General features: G+C 41.3%; 1 long non-coding RNA gene across 1 annotated transcript; it reads left to right on the top strand.

Moving 5' to 3' along the window:
- The first annotated feature begins 1926 nt into the window (after positions 1–1926).
- On the top strand, positions 1927–11129 carry LOC118598184. Its single transcript, XR_004947306.1, has 3 exons — positions 1927–2838; positions 9835–9916; positions 10811–11129. It is a non-coding gene; the product is annotated as an uncharacterized LOC118598184 (long non-coding RNA).
- Positions 11130–14046: the final 2917 nt, after the last annotated feature.

Here is a 14046-nt window from a genome sequence, read left to right on the forward strand (position 1 = left end):
CCAAATCCTTCATCTCTATTGAGAAAACTAAACTCAGTTCATATTTGTGCAGCAATGAAGTCATTTAGGTTCAAAATATTTAGAATAATTGAATTATAATACTTTTATTTTACCTTTGAGGACAGATTCATTTCAAAATAAAATACATTTACTTAGATTTACACTTTAAGAACTTTTCCTCTGAAAAGCAACACAATAAAAATAATTATATGAGTTTAGAACTTAACAATAAATCAAACTTTTTACCATCATTTATTTGAAATCGTACATCTGTTCCTCTTGATTTGTGTCAGCAGTAGAGGTTTGGAATGTCTGGAGTCTGACGATACGATACTTATCGTGATGAACGTTTCATGATATCACGATAAGACCACTCCACAGACGATATTTCACGCTTTTTTTAAATTATGACACAATAAAAGCATATATAAAACTTTAAAATATATTCTTAATGACATATTTTTCAAATAACTGAAACAACATTATTCTAGCTGAATTTCAAATTCACGTTGCTTCTCATCAGGTCATTTCGGAAACTTTGTCTGATTTTTGCAACCAATTTTTTAGTATAAAAGTAAAACTCCACAAATATTGAATGTGTCTAAACCAGTAATGTTTCAGATGTAAAAATAAATGATAAAGCTAACAACAAAAACCTCAAATATTAAGGTTCATTTTGCCACACGAGGCTCCAGAGAACCTTCTAACAGCAGGTTTCCATGATTGTTGGAATAAAATGAGCAAAAACTCCAGGAAGACGTTCATTTCAGAGAGGAACGTTTCTTCTTCTTCCATGAAGAATTTACATCATATAAGGAAAACTGACAGTTTGTTGAGTGATTGTGAAGATTCTCTCACATCTTTAGTTTATGTTTATCCGTTCAGACTCTGGAAAACGTTTGGACACGAGAACAGAAGAAGCAGATTGTTTCCACATTTTCTCTTAGTTGTTTGTCTCATTTTTTCTGTTGTTCCTTTTAGATTTTTTACTTTTGTCATGACCTCCAGCCCTCATCTGCCCTCTAGTGGCAACAGGAGGCACTGCCGGATCATAATTCAAACATTTCTACTTACTTTTTTCCTCCTTAATTCTCATCTTTTCTTTCCATAAACATTCTTCCCGAACTGACTTGGATCTTTTCTCTGGACTCTTCAGAATCCGTCTCTTGTCTGACATGTTCTCACGTTCCGCTGGACCTTTCCAAGCCGACGATCAGATTTCTCTTCAAAAGAAGACAAATAAAACAAGTGAAGTTCTGTGGCGGCGCAGATTTTTCCCACGGCCTCTGAAGCCAGCAGCAGCACAAATGTCATTTCATGTCTGAAAGCTTCATTTTTCTCTGCACTGTTCATAGAGCACATCGACATTTGGAGCAAACTGAGCGGCAGGTCCAAGTAGGAGCTCCGACACTTCAACTGGTCCTTCAAACCAGCAGGAAGGATCTGAGCAGGTAAAACTGGACCTGAAGGAGCTTAATCTGAGTCAAAGATTCTCCTATCAAACCTCATGAATATAAAGTTTTTATTTGTTTGATAAGAAATATAAATAATCAACAGCAGTTTATGAATGAAATGTGATGCCTAAAGCTATTTTCAGTGGTAGTTCTGGTTTCTTAACAGTCACAAATGCCGAATTCTGCTAATCTAGAAATTATTTAGCCTGTTTTTAAACTGCAAACTTAATTTATTTGAGCTTTAGCCTGATTTTAGTTCCTTCCGCTGAAATCTTAAAGGTGACACTTTTTTGGCAGTTCTCCATGAGGCCAGCAGGTGATGCTGCACCCCAAAGTATCAGCCCTCCAGCCTGCAGACAGAGGAAGAGCAGGTGAGAAGGTCGGCTGTACCTGAAGAACCAGAATTTTCACAGATTTATTTCTAGAATATCATTTTTTGTGTTTTTGTATGATAGGACAGATTCCGTCATGGAGATGAGGTCATCATTCCTCACCGATGAACGGAGCAGACTCTATTTAAAGTGCTTTTCCATCACCTGGCTCCCAAACATGCCGTAGTACTCCAGGATTCCAGACATGAGCTCCCAGAGTTCACGTTTACTCCAAACTTCCTCAGAGACGACCTCACGGCCGGCTCGGGTTTTAGTGACTCACTCTTCTGCGATTCCTCAATCAGGACGAAGGAATTCCTGAAAACAGCAGCGCCTGGATCGGCTCTGTTTACGGGAGTTACGGCAGCTGCTGAGTTTGGCGTCCTCCTGCAGACAGACGAGGACGGGAAGCTCCAAACCCAAACCAGCTTGAAGCTGCAGGTTCTAAAGCCCGGCTGTGAGTCACACGTGGTTCTGGAAGGAATGTTGACGGGAGACCCTGAAGCAGCTCAGATGAATCATCTCCATCTGTGTTAGTCATCAGCGGCGTGAACACGGAGAGGAAACGCACGCCGGCGAGACGGTGACAGAGAGTGAGGTCATGCCGAGTCAGCAAAAGTTTGGCGATGTCGGTGGGTTCTTCACACCTGCTGGTTTCTCTTCGGCCCACGTCGACGTCACCGAGGTCGGAGCGTTCTGCGGCAGAGATGCAGGCTTTTGGCGGCAGTGGCGTTGGGCCTCGGCGTGGAGATGAGATCACAGACTGTCGGTAAATGAAGCCAAATGCTGCTTCTCATTCCTGAGCACAGATCTGACTGCAGTTTGGACCGGCGCCGCTGCTGCTAACTACTCAAACTACTGAGATTCTGGTTCCATGCTGCATTCCTCCTCGAGCCCGTCAACACTTCTACTGCTGAGTCACATGACTGTTCTGGTTCTGGTCCGTCATTATCCACAGAGTTCCTGTGAATTCTAGTGTTTCCGCTTCACTCCAGCCGGACATTTCGATTCCGGTAAGCTGACTGAACGGAGACGGTTGTTTCCGTCTTTCCGTACTCGACGTTAGAAAATGATTCTGTCAAAAAGGAAATCAGAGATGAAACATAATCTGAAATCGGGTCTGAAATGAATCTGTGGTTTGGAGGAAGCAGCTGAACATTAATGATCTTATGAAGATTCCTGCATTAAAACCACAGATCAGAAACCAGGAACCATTTCTGGACCTCAGGTTCCTTTATTGCTATTAAGCAGTTTATAAAGAGCAGAATAAATGTCTAATGTTAGAGAAATAACAGGCTGGTCACCTTTGCCCCACAGGCTAGGATAGGCTCCAGCAACTCTGTTACCCAGAAAGGGATCAAACTGCTTCAGAAAATGGATGAATGTTTAAAAACTGTAACATTCTCTTAACCTTCTGAGGTCTCTGATCTCACCACTGATCTGCCAATCACATCCATCGTTTGCAATGATGTAATGAATGTAATTAACTTAAACGGATCAAAAAGGTTTTTTCATTCGACATTCAAAAACGTCAAGATCTGAGAAGAAATCCTTGGAAAATGTTGTAGCTTAGTGGAAGTTTGTCTGTTTATATATATTTATATATATATATATTTACTAGGGGTGAAGGTAAAATCGTTTCAGTGATATATCGCGATATTTTATTTGTATTGATTTATAATGCTGACTAGACCATATTTAATAATTATTTATATGGTTCTTTTAAGTGTTTTACTTTTTCCACTTAAACCTCCAACCACTAGTTGGCAGCACACTGAGCCTCATTGAGCAGCTTTACACCGCGATCAATTTCTTCGCCATTTCTGTTGTTCTGAGACATGTAATACTAGTTTATACTTGGAATGTGCACAGAACTGATTGGGTTTTCCGGTGCCAAAGCAGTTCTTTGGTTTTGGTTCCTAATTGGTGCCAATTTTAGTACTTCAGTAATAAAATATAATGCCTACATCTTCTTAAATCAACACATTTTCATCCCCAGGTAACATATTGACACATGGTTAAGACCTCCGTGTCAAAAATGGATGTTTTGAGTGTCGTTGATTCCCGTTAAATCAGATCTCCCCAACCTCTGAGCCACAAACCAGGAGTCCTCAACTCTTTCACCGCGCGGCGAATTCGCAGCTCGCCGCCTGTCAAACGTGATCCTGAGCTTGACGCTGCGGCCTAGCGGGGGTTTAATCTCACTCAGGGGGTGTGTCTGGATGACAGCCGCTTCTGCTGTGTTTCTGTGTCTCTGTGGCTGAGTTTGAAGGCTGTTCCGCATTAACCCAACAGGAGAAAAACAGGCGACCTAAATAAGTAAAATATCACAGTTCTGGAGACCTGGGCAGGCTGCCCCCCCTCCCCGCAGACGCCGTCTGTCTGCCGGCGTGTTGAGGGAGCTCCTGGAGGCTGCAGCCAGAGAACCGCTGTGCTGCGACAGGACAGAATCGCTCGTATGGATTAGTATTTTACCCACTGATCAGGTCATTGAAAACATCTCATGGCCTAAGCTGATTCCTGATTGGCTGATGTGACGCAGCGTCTGGTCAGACTTCTGTGATCTGCTGTGAAATACAGCCGGACACTCCAGTGCTGAGCGGCGCTCGCTTTGTGCTCGCCCTCTCAGCGCTCTTATATGAGCCCGCCCACTATCGCAGAAAGGCAGAAGGATTGGCTGGAACTTCAAAGTACTGAACCGAGTAGAAGTGACTGACATGTCTAAGACAAATAGACCTGAAACTGAAACTTAGCTCAGAAATGAGGAACCGTTGGGAGCAGCTTCTCTCAGTTGCAGTAGAACCGCGTGAACCAGAACAGTTCCTACTTGGAACTGAACTCATTCATTCATTCATTCATTTATTCATTCATTCATTCAACTTCGGTGACCAACCCTAATCATGAGACACATCAGGATACGTATCGTGAGATATCGTGATATTGAGACTCTTGTCAATACACAGCTCTAATATCTGTGTATCTTTGACTTTGTTTTTGATGTGTTTTTACTTTGTCTCTACATTTTTCATATTTGTTATGAAACATAAATCATCTTTGATGTCAATTTTGGGGATTTTTGCAGTAAGAAATGATCAAATTTAATAGTAATAGAATGTAGTTGTTCTGTTCAGTTTTGTAGTGGAATAAAAAGGTGTATGTGAAATCAGAAACAAGCAGCTGTCGCATAAATATGCCATAAAAACGTTAAAAAATGTTCAAACATCAGAGCCAAACCTTCAGGTGTTTATTAAATGACGATCACACAAACAAATACACACAGATCTACCCCCCCCCCCCTTGCTGAGTCTAGACAGGAAGCTGCTCGCTGCGAGATGAAGGATTTTCCTCTTCACACCCTCGGATACAAACCCACGTTCACCTCCGATCGTCCACTTTATGGAACCAGAGGAGGGAGAACCTGGAGATGTATGTTTTTATGAGACACACACATATCTCCAAAACATAGAAATAGTTTTTTCTAGAGTTCGTCTGTGATTTTCCTGTAACTTTTCAGCCGTCGGACCGAGGCGGCGCGGTGTGAAAAGTTCAGCTTGTCCTTCCCGGGAACAGGAGCGCTTCACGTCCTGTAGAGCTCAGCTAAATTAAACCGGGCCCCCACTGTTCTCATCTGCTTACCTGCAGCCCCTGCCAGGCCCGGCCGTGACCTCTGACCCCACACAGATGGGTCTGCATAATAAGACACGGGCACACACGGTTCAGAGCCATCTTGGCTTGTTTGACGGGCGGACTGTTAAAGTTGGAATCTGCTTTGCTGGAATTCCGGCGTGCTGACCTTTTCCGAGCAGGTGACGACTTGTGCGATTGTGTGTTTCTTTGTTGGGCTTTGATTCAGCGTTAAAGCATGAAGGCAGGTGATGATAGACGTGCAGTTTCTGCAGGAAGTGTTTGTGCATCGCTGGCCTCAGGCCAACGACCTCCGTCCCGCCGAGCGCCACACGGGAGCTCCTCACTACAACCGTATGAATATGCATGAGCTCCTGGCTCACTGAGAATGACAGCAGAGCAGATCGGAGCAGCTTCAACACAGGATTTATTATGGCTAATAGGTGAACACAACTTTAGTATTTCATGAAAAATTCAGTCATAAAGAACCAAACAGTTAAACTCCCAGTAAGTTGGGATTTTGTCCTTTACACCAGTGTTAGAGTCTCCTGCACTAGCAGTAGAAGAGTGATGTATGGATCCCAATCACAGATACCCAAAAATTCAATTCAGTTTTATTTATACAGCTCAATATCACAAAACCGTAGCCTCATTGGGCTTCACAACAGTAATTTTACAGAAGCAGAAGGTCAGTTGTAAAATAAAAACAATAACTAAAAACTAAACAGACGCGTTTAGAGAGGCGTGGTCCACGGCCGAGACAAGCCATAGGCGTGGTCCACGGCCAAGACGAGCCAGAAGCGTGGTCCACGGCCAAGCTGAGCCATAGGCGTGGTCCACGGCCAAGATGAGCCATAGGCGTGGTCCACGACCAAGATGAGCCAGAAGCGTGGTCCACGGCCAAGCTGAGCCAGAGGTGAGGTCCACGGCCAAGGCGAGCCAGAGGCGAGGTCCACGGCCAAGATGAGCCAGAGGCGTGGTCCACGGCCAAGATGAGCCAGAGGCGTGGTCCATGGCCAAGATGAGCCAGAGGCGTGGTCCACGGCCAAGATGAGCCAGAGGCGTGGTCCACGGCCAAGATGAGCCAGAGGCGAGGTCCACGGCCAAGATGAGCCAGACGCGAGCCATAGGAGTGGTCCACGGCCAAGAACAGGAGCACAGACGATCCACCTGGAATCTCGAATCTCTCCGACTCTCCTCAAGAGGAACAACACATGAATCACACTGCACCAAATGGAATCACATTGAACTAAATATATTAAGCAACAAAGAACAGAGGTGAAGTAAATGAAGTAAATCTTGGTATTGGTTACTCTATCAAAGTATCAACTACTGAAAAATAAAAAATAAAATAAAAGTGTGATTTCAAGATATTTTTGATTATTTACTGAGTTACTCAAGTGTTTTGTTCACCCCCAGCGTATTGAACTGCTCCATCAGTCACATGACCAGAGGAGCTGCTGGTTGTGTGTGTTACCCTTAGCAACAACACAACACAGCGGGGGGGGGGGTTTTGCATTTGAACTGTTCACACTGAAGTTGTTTCTGGTTCAGTTTTTGATGGTCTTTATTTTTAGGATTAACAAATATTTTTCTCGAGGAAAAATGCATCAAGAAGAAACGATCAACAACTGGTGTTGGATATTTTATGCAAAAAGTTATTTGAGATGTATCTAATTTGGGGGTGGATTCAAACAGACACATTTGGTTCTCCCCGATAATCCAGAACACATTTTCAGTCTGAATACACCCAAACGGACCCTGCTCTGGTACCAGGAACCTCTTTCTAAACCCATCTTTGAGGTGGTGTCGGTTAATTTCCAAACTCCGGTTCTCTCTGAGTTTCCTCAGTCTGAATAGACTCCGCACTCAGAGTGGAACAACTGGACTAAAACAGATACCATAGCGAGACATTATGGGATGTAAACAGAGTAGTGGAGCAACAGCCTCAGTGCAGATGTTTGGGAGTTCACTGATGTAACAGGACAGGAGTGGACCCAGGATTGAACCTTGTGGAATCCCCGTTTTATATTCATGAGGAGCCGATATAGAGACATTGATTTTAACACTCTGTGTTCTAGACTCCAGATATGATGTAAACCAGCTGAGAGCTTGTTGAGAAAATTGTGTTTTTTTAAGTTTATGCAGAAGTTTTTCATGGTTGACAGTATCAAAGGCCTTTCTTTCCAAAAATAATCCTCCGACCACATTCCCATTTTTCAAGTTTTTTGATTGAGTCTGTTTAGTAACAGGTGGCCATTTTGGTTGATTACTTTGGTCGAACTGCTGATGACTTATTGGTAAAATCAGCTCATCAGAAAGTTGAGATTGATGCCACATTGAAAACAACTTGTTGGACCCAATAATTCAGACACTGAACTCAGTCAGACCATCAAATGGAAAACACTCAAAGAGGCATTTCTATCTCCTCGACCCCATCACCTCCTTATCTCCAACATCAGTGAGGTTACCACGTCCTGAGTTTTCCCTGCGTCCCAAAATTATTGTGTTTAAATTTACAACAAACCAAAAGCGTTTTCTCAAAACTCTCGTGATGCTTTTCCTCTTCAGACTCTTCTCACCTGAGTTGATCTGTGTCTAAAATCTGAGCATATTTACGGTTTGTCTGCAGGAGTGACCGATGTGCAGCGAGCGCTGCTGCATTAACACCATATTTCATGGAGGAACCGGCTCCGTGTGTAAAACCGTCTTCTTCATTTCCCACATGAGCGGTTTTCTTATCACCCAGACCCTTTTCACCTGCCCCAGATGCTAAGTTAAAGCCGATAAAACACCCAAATATTCTGTTAAACACGGGCAACCTCTGCCATGGGGCTGCTCCCTGCAATGCCTCCTGGGTAATTATGGTAATAACTCAGCCGTCAGAGGCGAGGCCAGAGGCCCCGCGATGACGAGGCCAGATTAGAGGCGGGGAGAGTGTGGCGGTGGGGACGGGTCGGGGGGTCAAGGTGAGGCTGGCAGGGCTCGTGCCGTCCCATAAACCCTTGCTGTCACGTTAGAGGCTGCTGGATGTATTTGCTGGGATCTGTCCGCCTCTGCAGGCGAAGATGCTGATGAGGGATGATGACAAACGTCTGATTGGCTCCGCCGTCTGCGCAGCCTTGACTGGCAGAGCCGCCGGCTGCAGCCGAAGGTCACAAACCGCCACCAAACCATGGCGTTTGGTGTGAAGATGTAGCTATAAAAAACATGATTGGACTCACCTGATTACTGTTATGTGTGATTGCTTAGTAAGCATTCACAATATGGAGATTTCTCCTGTTCCATTTGATACCAAGATTGATGAAATCTTTTATTTCTTTATTTTTGTATTTTTGGTATTTATAAACTTTATAGTTCTTGGAATATTGAGCAAAATATGCCTCATTGGAAATGAATGAGAAAGTCTTCAAATTTAAACATTTTAAGTAGATTAGCAACAAACCTTTAAGTATATTCAAGGGTTATGTTTTAATATTTTATAGTAATTTTCAAAAATCTGGAGTTACCTAATATTTTAGCAACATGCTAACGTTTTTTAGGCTAATTTAGATACAGCTTTTATTTTAGCAAGATACATTTTTGACTAAACTAATTTACTGAAGAATTTTAGGCTATTTACGAGTTTAGCTAATATTAAAGCAACAAGCTAGCTATTTTTTTCTTTTTTTTCCAAATTTGGCATCAATTAGTTTTTTTTTAAGTAAATTAAGAGTCTAGCTAATATTTTAGCAACATGCTAACATTTTTGGCTAATTTGTTATCTACTGCAGTTTTTAAGGGTAATTTAAAGTTTAGCTTCTTTTTTAGCAACATGCTAACATTTTTTATTCATTTAGTTTACTGTGGAATTTAAGGCTATTTTGGAGTTTAGCTAGTATTTCAGCAATGTGCTAGCCCTTTTGGCTAATCCAGAATCACCAAGGTTTTTTTTTCTATTTTCGAGTTAAGCTCATATTTAAGCAACACTAAATATCTTTGCATAACTGGTATGTATTAGGGATTTTTAAGCAATTTTACTACACATTTTCAGAAATTTAGGTCAACTTCTGCGCTCTTTCATAATTCTTTAACAAAATTTTCCATCTTTTAGCCAATGCAACATTTTGGAAATATCTTTAGCATTTTCAGCAAATCCCTTCAGCATCTTCAGCGACTACTTTCAGTAAAAAGTATTCTCACTGGGATTATCGCAGGTAATGCAACTTTTCTAGTTATTATTGTCTTTTTGTGTTGAGATGCTCAGAAAACGGAGAAAGGCAAAGGACAAAATGTTCTGGCAGAAGTTGATCCATTACGGCTGCATGTAGTCCCAGACACAGAGGTGTACGCCATTACTTTCAGAAATTAAAATCGACTCCTTTGTATTCTGTGTCTGACTGCAGACTCTGACGGCAGACTCTGGTATGATGAATAACAACGATAGGAACGGCGCTCTCCGGTTTTGGACGTTTTCACAGAAGGGCAGTGAGTCACCTGCATGTTTGCTTTTTTTTCTTACATATTATTGTCACACTTTGAGGCCCGGTTCATCAAGAAAAATCATTATTTATCAAACGTTGGTCGTTAATCATTTTTGGATTTAGTCTGTTGCAGCATTAAAGAAAGCAGCTGCAATACTTGAACAGCAGTAGCGAGTCTGCAGGCTTTTCTACATTTATGTGCATGGAAAGATAATCAGTAACTGACATCATAGTTTAAAACTTAGACGTTTTTTTTTACTGAAAATATAAAAAAATCTTACCATACCTTACCTTCTAACCATATTGGTTAAAACATAAAAAAACAAACGGTCTAAATGGTCCTACCAAGAACTCCTTTTAAGGGAGAAATTTAAGTAACAAATTCATGATTTTTTTTTGTCTATAGAAAAACTTTCCTGATAAGAGATAGATATATATATATATACATATGACAGAAAATAAGACAAGAGTCCGTACTTTCTTAATAGTAAGTTTATGCAGTTTTGACATTGAATCTTCAAGTAAAATACTTTCAATTCGATTTTTTTTTGGCTATTATGGTTAGTATTTTGGATCTTCTTCTGATTTTCAGTTTTAGGCAAATATTGTAGTTCCAAAAATGACCACTAGGGTTTCTAAAAAGAGTGTTTTATCTCCCATGTTAAAAAAGTAATAACTCAGCCTAATTTTAAACACTGTTTTTAAATTGTGATCCAGCACTCTGCTGCATGGCACTCACCCGTCACACCAACTAACACCTGAAAATATTCAGCCGTGAAGTTATACCCGTCCATCCACATGCTCTTAAAGGTCACAGGTTGAGTTTTCTGGATGATTTTACACCAGTTGTCCTCCTCTCCACAAAGACATGGTTTCTGTTTGTCACTTTGTTTCTCAGGACGTGTCTCGGACGTTCTACGGCGGCAGTACAGAAGCTCACAGTGGGGCTGCTAATCTCTATTTGTCTGGTGAGCTCCATCATACTACGTTCACACACCCCCACAACGCCGTAACCACATAGGGGCGGAGCTTCCAGCTAACGTTTTTAGCAAGGTCTCTACGCGGAGCGGTGTCTGTGTTTATCTTACTTAGAATGTATGGAAGACATGGATGATGTTGAGAGATCAGGTTTATTTATTGTGTAGAGTTCTACAAAGTTATCATAATCACGTCTACATGTTCATGAGATCATTCTGAGATACCAGGAGCTGGTTCGCTCTCACTCTGGGAGCTACAACAGCCGCTTCCACTGTGTTTCTGTGTCTCTGTGACTGAGTTTGAAGGCTCACCGTCTCACTGTCTGTCTTACTGACCACAACCGAGGAGCCACAAAGTCTGACGTCACCCTTCAGAAAAATAAAGACACTCATTTGCATCCATGTTAATGTTACTATTTTCATTTATAAAAATAAACTGTTGTTTTTTGGCATAAATAAAACTTACACATAAAGAGAAAATACTATTACTAATACTACTGCTTTAAACAGAGGATTATATGACTCCCTTTCAAAATAAAAGACACCCTGTGTCATAGGATCATCTCAATGCAGCAAATGTAGTCGTACGTGATTAAAAAAGTATTTACTGTACTATTTGTGGTGCATCTAAATTTGTTATTCTGAAAACTAGAGCTAATTAATTGACTTGTATTGTTTTTTTAACCATTAGCCACACTTACAATCCCTGAATTTATTTAAAATTCAAAGATCTGCTGTAGAATCTGGTTTGTCTTCATTTTTAATCATATTTTTATTCTTCATTAACCAGAGAGCCACAGGTCACAGACTCCTGACCTAACTGATCTAAATGTGGATAAAGGTGTTCTTGGATGTTAGGATGATTCAAAAAGATGTGCATGACCAGCTGCAGTGGATGCAGTTTATTTTTCCTGCTTCTTGAGGCTTTGTTTGTTCGTCCAGAAGAAAGTTTTACAAACAAAACTCAGTAAAAGCGGGTTTGTTTTTTAACCCTTGAAGCTTTAGCTTCAGTGTTGACGTCTGTGTAAACTTTCTACTGCTATGGAGTCTAATAAACCGGCACAAAGCTGTTTTTCTCAGGAATTATGTTAATTATGTAAACGGTTGAAGAGTTATTCAAACTAACATAAACAAACTGATTCTGAGGAGCAGCTTCAACTTTACAGAAACTCTAACATAACGTGTTGCTTTTTCTTTGGAATCTGATGGAGTCAGAATCATTGTTCACACTGAGTTATTATTCTGTCACAAACGCGTTTAAAACTTCATTTAAAATGTGACGTTTTGAATTTTTAACAGACATAAACGCCAACTTCTAATCTCATGAGGATGTTTGTGCTCACGTGTGGCCAAACTTTCTATTCCAGTTCTCTTGTGCAGACGTGATGTTATGGTGGATTAAAACAATTTATTTTTTCACCAAAGTTAAACTGAACCAGAAACCACATAAAATGTCACCATTCATTCCTAGTTTTGGCTCCTTGAATCTTCTCTGGTTTCCATAAATCTTTCATTTCCTTCTGTTCTGCGTCTCCAGAATCACCCCGAGCCTTTTGTCTGGGTCACTCCGTGCTGTTTGCTCACATTTCTGTTCTTTTCTGCTGAAATTCCTCCGACTGAAGTGACAATAATGATCATTTCCACTGACAAACATCTGTAGACCTGGTCTGTTATCCGGAGGTCAGAGCACTGTCTTTACAGCTGAGCCAATAAATAATGTTCACAGATGTGGAATTACTTCATTATTTCCCATGTAAACACATTCAGATGCTTTTCTTCCCCTTTAAACAGCAAACATTTGCCAAGCCTGAAATATCTCCTCCCGTTCGCTCCTGTCACGCTTTATTGAGCCCGTGTTCATGCTTACACAGTTACATCCTGGACTTTACTCGCTGCCATCCATCCTGCCGCGCACGCAGACCCCTGACCTGCAAACAACTATAAATATTTATTTGCTCCTCTAAAAATAACTGTATTACAATGGAGTGTCCTGGACGGGAGCAGCAGTCAGCATTCAGCCCTCGGCGGGTCCTGGGAGACCCAGGCGGACAAGTCGATGGACAACCGCGGAGAAACTGCCCCTGTGCAGGAAATATTCTGGGTCAAAAGAGTCCGTTTGTGGAGCACGAAGCAGAGAGCAGATCTGTTTATGGCACAAAAACAACACAATCAGCAGATTCTACACAACGAGAACAAATTCTGTAAATGAGAAGAAAAACTGATGAAAGAGACAGAAATGGTACAGAGAAAATCAACAAATCTGGATAAAAATGAATAAAAAGTTATGATGGAGAAACTGTGAACACGTGTGGCAGGAACTGAAACCACCATGATGTCAATCCTTTCAAAATAAAACACAAACGTGTCCCGCACAAAGGAAATAGATCTTTGGAAGTGAAAGTGATTTATTTCAACAGTTAAAACATCTAAAGGAGACACAAAGGAAACTCGTCAATAGATGTGTCAAACTTAGTACAATTAGTCAGAAATTGAGTAAAAGTAGTCATAGAAATACACACATTAGTACTCATACATATCATACTGACTACCAGAGGAACCAGTTTTGTATAGCCACGGATTATGGGATGTAAACAGAGTAGAGGAGACACAGAGACACTCACTGAAATGTTGTTTAATGAATTCAGGCTCATTACAACTTTTAACGCCATACTTCTCACAGTTTTCCCGCCATAAACACTATCCTGACAAGGATTGCAAAGCGCAGGACTCCCATGATTCCTTCTCTTTGCCCCGCCTTCGTAATTCCTGTCCAATGACTGAAGACATCTTTAGTCATGTGGTTTTGTTCACAGGCTTTGGTTTGAACAGAATGCAGACCAAACACAAGGTTCAGAACTTGATCCGGACCAACTGACTTAGTTTGAATACACCTGAACTGAAGTAGCAGAAGATCATCTAATAATCCATTAAATCTTAAGAAAAGAGTTGAAAACGTGCCGTAAACTTTACTGAGAAATGTTCCGTGATCTGACCTACAGTTACTTTAGTTCTTGATTCTTAAGGAGGGCCAGACTTACCTGTTATAGGGGAGAATCAGGGCTTAATTTGTCCTATTTTAGCTTTTATTCTGTTCCAAAGTGTTCATTTGGATAAACAAGTTTTGCTTTTGTCTGTCCTGTTTCCCTTCCTGGAGTTG

Source organism: Oryzias melastigma, linkage group LG24 (genome assembly GCF_002922805.2).
Source record: "Oryzias melastigma strain HK-1 linkage group LG24, ASM292280v2, whole genome shotgun sequence".
Lineage (NCBI taxonomy): Eukaryota > Metazoa > Chordata > Actinopteri > Beloniformes > Adrianichthyidae > Oryzias > Oryzias melastigma.